This window comes from Cryptomeria japonica, chromosome 6 (genome assembly GCF_030272615.1).
Source record: "Cryptomeria japonica chromosome 6, Sugi_1.0, whole genome shotgun sequence".
In the NCBI taxonomy this organism is placed as follows: Eukaryota; Viridiplantae; Streptophyta; class Pinopsida; order Cupressales; family Cupressaceae; genus Cryptomeria; species Cryptomeria japonica.
This window is the reverse complement of record NC_081410.1, coordinates 447,439,367-447,447,070: the sequence shown is the minus strand read 5'-3', so window position 1 is coordinate 447,447,070 and position 7,704 is coordinate 447,439,367.

Sequence of the window (7,704 nt, the reverse complement as noted above, 5' to 3'; positions counted from 1 at the left end):
ATTCGTCCTCCTAGTTTGTTGGGAGTGAATCGACTGTGTAGTTAGTTAGTTGTAGAATCTCTTATAAATCCATCGGTAAAGGATGGAGTATGTAATGCAATTTTATCTTTTCTAAGTATCAAGTGTACTTTATTTTCATAGTCTAAATAATAAAAGATATTTCAATTCTACCATCTTTTCTTGTTGAGAGTATCAATGTGTTTATGATATTGTTGTAATCTTTAGATTTGGTTAAGATTCTAGAAGCTCATCCAAGGGGGCCCACTTGGGGAGCATCCACATTCATTTACTTTCACACTCTACTGAGTGAGTTCATTAGCAAGCTTATGTTTGGTGGTTAGAATATTTCAATTGACTATCCAACAGCCACATAAACTCCATTTTGTGACTGTTCTTGCAGCCAAAGTGAAATAGAGTTTATGATTACTAGCTTGTTAGTTTATTTTTCTGCACAAAGTTATAAGTTTCATATTAAGTAGATTAAATTGATATCAGTAGAACCAACACTAGAATTCAATGCTTTCCATGAATTCCTTATTTAGTTGCTTCAAGCTTAAGTTAATATTCCTTATGAGTTTCTTAGTGCAGACCTATTTCAAGTATACGTTCTTGGGCCGAGCTCGCACAGTCAAAGTGCATGTTGGTGGCAAACAAGAGTCTTCTTCGAGAGGAAAAAAGATGCAAAATGAAATGCATACCAATTAGGGTTCAAAACTTTCTTTTTGTTTCTTGTGGATGCCCTAATTTGAACCAAGGAGTTATGTTTCTTTTTTAATTTATTTTTCAACAAAATAAATTATGCATGTAATAGAGAGCCTCGAGATCATGACTTTATGTCATTGAACCTAGGCTTTTTTTTGTAAAAGAGTATTATAAAAGAAGTCTTGTCATGTTAGAATTATTTTTATAATATAATTTAATTTAATTAAGACTTCTTTTATTATTTAAAAGTCTTAATTACGTTATATTATATAATATTAAAAAGAATTATTAAATTAAATTTAATACTTTTACTTTATTATTTATTGAAATTAACATAAATAAATATTTAATAAATACTAAAATAAAAATATTATAAAGGATATATAATTTTACCTTAACACTCAAAAAAAACAAATTGTTTTATTTTAGACTATTAGAGTAAAACTATTTTAGAAACCCAAGATAGGATGACATGTAGCTTTCACATGGAGAGGTTTCTTTCTCAGTGCTATATTTGGCAAGGTTAGCATGCAGATTGTCAGTGGAAGGGGTTTGCTTTTTCTCAATGTTATATTTAGCTGTGTGCATCATGTAAAGATTTTCTGAGGAAGAGTGCTTTTCTCAGGGCTATTTTTAGCAGAGTTAGCAATTCTATTTTCTACAAAGGGTATCTTTTCGTGTAGTTTCAGTTGAGGGCCTATTTTCGGCATCAAGAGCTATTATTGGCAGTGTTTCGCATGAGTTTTTAATGCCATTTTGGGCAAATACGCCCAAGGCTTTTTCTCATCCAGATTCTCATATTAGGATTTATTGAAGGAGAGTTTCCTATATATTCTTTTCTCCTCCATTTTTCCCTCTGGTTCTTTCTTTTTTGCTAAAACAATTTAGCAAAAAAGCATTGTATCTCAACACTTATCAGTTTTTTAGTTAATGTAATAGAGTTATTTAATTGTTTGCAATACAGAGTTAGTTTCCTTATCAATATTTCTTGCTTTTTCTTCATTGTCAGGTGAGCGATTTGATAGAGATTGTGATTTTTTATAATCCTTTGCTCCGTCTTGCTTTTGCTTTGCAGAAGTGGGATAATTTCATTAAAAATTCAAGTTGTGGGTTGTGTTCATTTTGTTTCCAATCCTTTGCATGTTGTGAAAAAACACTTTTCCTTCATGCATAAATTGGATAACATCGAACCTTTTCACTAAATATTTATGAATTTGGTGATCTAGTTGATTTGTGAATCATATTTCATTCTCTATTGCAACTATCATAGTTTTAGTACAGTAGGTAAAACTCCATCATCTCAGTGTATCACCTCCATTAGGATAAGTTTTATTTTGCATGCAATCCCTTTAACTCTTTTCTCACAAAAAGCAAGTTGTAGGAGATTCATCAAACAGGAAGCCAAACTGATCTCCAGAGGTCTACTTTCAATATAGGCAACCCACAAGACTGAAAGTATTCCCATGTTTCATAGGATTGTTGGGTTTCATACTTAGCCATCACAAGTGCAATCCTTTATGACAACACTAATCATACATCCATCAAGTATCTTATGAACAAACCTTTGGTAGTATGCAGGTTAGCTAGGTGGTTGTTACTACTGCAAGATTTTGACATTACAATAGTGGACAAGCCAGGCCAATGTACTAGTAGATATTCTTTCAAGGATTACAAATCTAGCTCTAATCCTTTCAATAATGATTTTTTTCCGGATGATAACCTATTTGCTATTAGTACTTATACACCATGGTATGATGATATAGCAAACTATCTAGCTTCAGGCAAAGTTCCTCCTATTTTTCCCCAAAGAAGAAAAGATTGTTGGTTGATAAGATTTTTTCATATTCTTGGATTGTAGGATGTCTATACTATACTGGACCAAATCATGTGATGTGCAGATGTGTTAGAGAAGATGAAACCTATCATATTTTTTATGCCTATCATGATGAGCCATGTGGAGGACATTTTGTTGTAAAAAGGATCTCCATGAAGATACTCAACACTGGTTATTATTGGCCAACCCTTCATAAGGATGCCATCAAATATACCAGGAACTGTGACTGATGTCAATGAATGGGGAGACCAACTAAATCTGATGAGATGCCTCAGCAATCACAAGTAGTTGTCACTTCATTTGATAAGTGGGGAATGGACTTTATTAGTCCTATTGATCCTTCTTCTAATGGTAAATATTATATCATTCTTTGTATTGATTATGTTACCAAATGGGTGGAAGTTAGAGATATGAAACATGATAGGGATAACAAATTTGTAGAGCTCCTTTACGAAGAAATTTTTACTAGGTATGGAGTCCCTAGGGAGCTAGTCACCGATCAAGGGCCACAATTCATTTCTACTTTAATAATAGCCTTGATGGATGAATAAAACATTCATCATAAGAAGTCAACTCCATACCACTCCCAAGCCAATGGCCAAGCAAAGGTCACAAATAGGGAAATTGAGGCCATTCTCACAAAAACTGTAGATCTCCATAAGAAGGACTGGGCATCTAAATTACCTGAGGCAGTTCAGGCTTACAAAATAACATGAAATACAACCACTGGCTTCACACCATTTGAGCTACTTTATGGAAAAACAATTGTTCTGCCAATAGAATTTTAATACAAGACTCTGCGGACAACCCTTGACCTAAATATAGATATTGCTAAAGCTCAGCAAGAGCGCATCATGCAGGTTAATACCCTTGATGAATACAGAAAGAAAGCTCTCCATCATACAGAGCTCATTCAAAAATAGCGTGTCAGATGACATGATAAGCATATAAAAAATAATAAATTTGCTCCTGGAGATTAGACATTGCTATATGACTCCAAATATCAGGATAACCAGGGCAAGTTGCAAACACGTTGGATGGGACCATATGAAGTTGTTGAGGTCTTTGACAACGATGTTGTGTAACTCACCACAATAGATCCGGTTCATTTTAAGTTGTTGGTAAATGGCCACTGACTTCACCTTTATCATAGGCCTAGTTCTAAATAGGAGTTCCTATAGCAATTTGTGGACTATCTAAATTTCAAATTTGCTACAAGAACAGTTGGCAGGCTTCCTAGTTCGCCATGTGTTGAATTTTCACCTTTCTATCTTCCTAATAAAGTTTTCATATTTGCATGAAAACACTTTCTTCTATCTTTCGTCGTCACTCCACCTCATTTATATCTTTCACTTTTTCATATGTACTCATTTTCTTTCATTCTTTGGCTCTGTTGTTATATTGCACACTTATCAACAATCACATTAGCACCAATTTTTATCACTTATTATGCATTACAACTTCAAGTATGTGTTCAAATATTTTTGTACTTATTACTATTAATCGCATTTCATTTGAGTTATTTCCTTATCATTAGTCGAAATCATTTATTTCCCAACCTACTTGTATTGATATTGCTTCCCATGTGTAGACCCATGTGATATTTTGGTTGGGGGGAGGTATTATTTGATGTGTTTTTTTTGCAAAGCATGAAGTAGAATTATGCAAATTTGTATATTAGTCACCTTGCAAAAAGATTGATTTTGAACTATCCTAAGCCTCGAGTCATGCTTTTCCTTCGAAGTATCTTTCTTGTCACCCCGTTGTCTTTAGTTTATACGTGTGATGAATGAAGTGCTATAATTAGCTCTGTAATATGTGAAGGTTGTGGGTATCAAGTTAGGAAATTGTTAAGCTTTATAAGGAAGGGAGTTTCTTTGTGTTGAGAGAGTATTTGAATCTACAAAAATGGGAGGACTGCTAATCAGGCATGAACTGGTAGACCATGAACTTCTTACAGATGCAGACTATGAGCCAGTATTTTGAGCAAGTGGGTGGCTGGATTACTTTCTAAAGCTCGACGACATTGACAATGTCGTGGCCTATGAGTTTGCATCCACATTCCAAGAGGGGGAAGCCATGGTATGAGGAATCAAGGTAGTAGCCACAGAGGAACGTATAGCTGAGGTAACCAGACTACCTTAAGTTGAAGAAAAATGATTAGACACCTTTGATACAAGGTTAGCAGGGCTAAATTCACACTTCCTGGAGATCCTCCATTAATGGTTACCAAGCAGAGTACAAGTAGGACATCTGTGTTAGAAGAATGGGCTCCTAGAGCAGTATACATTATCAAGTATATTACATGTGAAGGTCATCGGTCTCTTCTACATGTTGTACATTTGAAGCTTCTCTCTCATCTCTGCCATGGAAAACAAATGAATTTCCTGAGTGTTTTGTACCACATGCTGAAGAAGATGATTGCAGAAACACAAAAAGGTAGGGAAAATTCTATGTCTCACCATTGTTTGATTAAGTTATTAGTAGAGAGAAGTGTGCAGGAAATGAATCCTGGGTTATCTTGGGATAGTTTTCTTAGAGGGGAATGAATTCAGAATGTAGGGTTTGTATCTCGATCCACTGCTTCTAGATATAAAAAGTCAAGAAAATTAGTAATAGAAGCCTCCTCTTCAAAAAGCCATGACGAGCAATCTTTTTCTGAAAAAGATGTGAACCCTAAAAATACAAAGGGAACATAAATTCTAGTACCCTCACCCCTTCTAAAAAGGAGTCTATAGAAGATAAAAAGACACTAAAGGAAACACCTAAGGGAGGGGAAGAAATCTCTATGTAAAGGGTGTTTGATGTTGAAAAGGATAGTCCTTTGAGACCTAAAGTGAAGAAAGCAAAACCTTTACTTGTAGTTCCTCTTGGAGCCAAAGCAAAAATAATGCTCTCCAAACCCTCTGATTTGCCTTTGAGGTGTAGTAACCGTAATCTAGGCAAAGATAAAGGAAAAGAAAAGATAACTCCCTAGCAAGTGGTTATAGAAAGTGAAACTGAGTCATAACGACTCTGTAGGAGAATTGGTAATGATGATGTACAAATAACGACTCTATAGGAGAATTGGTAAGGATGATGTACAATAAATCACTATCTAGAGTTCAAACTCCTATGTTTCCTCTAAATATTTTTCCACCAGAAAATATAGGCATGAAGGAGAAAGAGGGGATATATCTAACAGTTAACCTGAATGTGCCATTGTAAGATGATAGTCAATTAGGAACTGAAGGCATGGCTAGTTTAGATAAGTTTGTCGTAGCTACAGAGCAGATGGCTTCTGCATGTCAAGCGAAAATAAGGATGCACTTACCAATCCCTCCAACATTCATGCGGCCAAAATTGTCGTTTCAGATGTACCAAACCATTCAAGAGGAACGAGAAACCTGGAAACAAGAGAAGGAAAAGTTGTACAATGAAATAAAAAGGAAGGATAAGGAGATACTAAAATTGAAAGCTAGTATGGGAGAGGTCACGAAGTTAGTCCCTCAAATTGTGCAATGTCGACCTCCGCCTAAAGTATATTCTCTGTATTTAAAAGAATTATTTATTTCCTATCAATTATCAAGGGAGTTTTCTGGTTTATGTTCTTCTCTACTAACTCTAAAGGAATTCTTAAGTGCATATGAGACTTCAAGTTTTGTTGACAAAAAATTGCTTTGTGAGTTATATTTACATAATTATGTTGTTCTTGTTGAGACTCCTTGGAAGCCTTTGTTATACATTGGTGATGTTCAGGTCAAGGATTTCATGTCTTACATTCAAAATTAAAATAGTTAGGGGCAACAATTTAGGCAATATAGAGATCTGGAATTAACTTCCCCATTGGAACTAAGAGATGAGACATCTAATTCAAACAATATATTGTGCGAGTGGAATCAAATTATAAGTGACAACAAGAACAGGGACCTTGTTTTGACAAAAAGGGAACAAGTGTACCAAAAATATGAAGCAATGGCTAAGACTTCAGAACGTATGGTGTTTGGATACCTTTCTCAACAATGGAATGGGTTGCCAAATGAGTTAAAGCAGCAAGAATCACACTATCTCCAGAACTACCATGCAATGTTGAAAAGGGCGATCAGGTACATCCAGTTGGGAAGATCATTGCAGGAAATGTGGATTCCTGTTACATTTTACCCTCCACTTTTGTTGTACCTAGTTCCAGATTGGAAGAATCTCCAGACATATGACAAAGAAGCTAAGGACGCCTACTGGAAAGAAATAGAGGAAAATTGAGGCTTTTATTGGGATCCATATGTTCAAGCTACATGGGAGACGAAGGTGATAGATTGTAGAGTTGAAACATTAAAGGAACATACAAAAGTTTGAGAACAAGCATTAGTTAGGTTGGGGGAGATGATGAGTCACCTTTTTGGTCATCTTATATGAACTTTATGTTATGTTAGATTTGTCATTTTGTGACTTAGACATTACGGTCAAGATAGATATAAGCCTTTTTATGTTTAAAACCTATGAAGTTTCCTATCTATTGATCAACCTTATAAATGATATGCTAAATCCATATTAATGATAAGGGAATGCTTCATTAAATGTCGATTAAGGGTAGTATCATGCAAATATATGTTGTACGTTTTAACCCTTGTGTATGCAGTTGGCTATGAGACCAAGTCAATAAAGGACATATGTTATTGATTCAAAGAATTGCGGTCATGATCAAATAGGACTGTTGAACCACTCAAGCCAGTAGCTGATGATTATGACAAAACTCCCAGTTGTGATTGATACAGTTGTTGCTTCAGAACATTTGTCGGGTTGTTGAGGAAATCTAGAGGGAAACTTGGCCTATATTTGTGCATAAGACTGAGTCCTTGAATGATTCATTTTCCTATGCTTTTATTTCTAATAAAATATGTCCTCCTAGTTTGTTGGGAGTGGATCAGTTGTGTAGTTAGTTAGTTGTAGAATCTCTTATAAATCCATCGATTAAGGATGCAGTGTGTAATGCAATTTTATCTTTTCTAAGTATCAAGTGTACTTTGTTTTCATAGTCTAAATAATAAAAGAGATTTTAGTTCTGCCATCTTTTGTTGTTAAGAGTATCAATGTGTTTATGATGTTGTTGTAATCTTTAGACTTGATTAAGATTCTGGAATCTCATCCAAGGGGGTCCACTTGGGGAGCATCCATATTCATTAACTTTCACG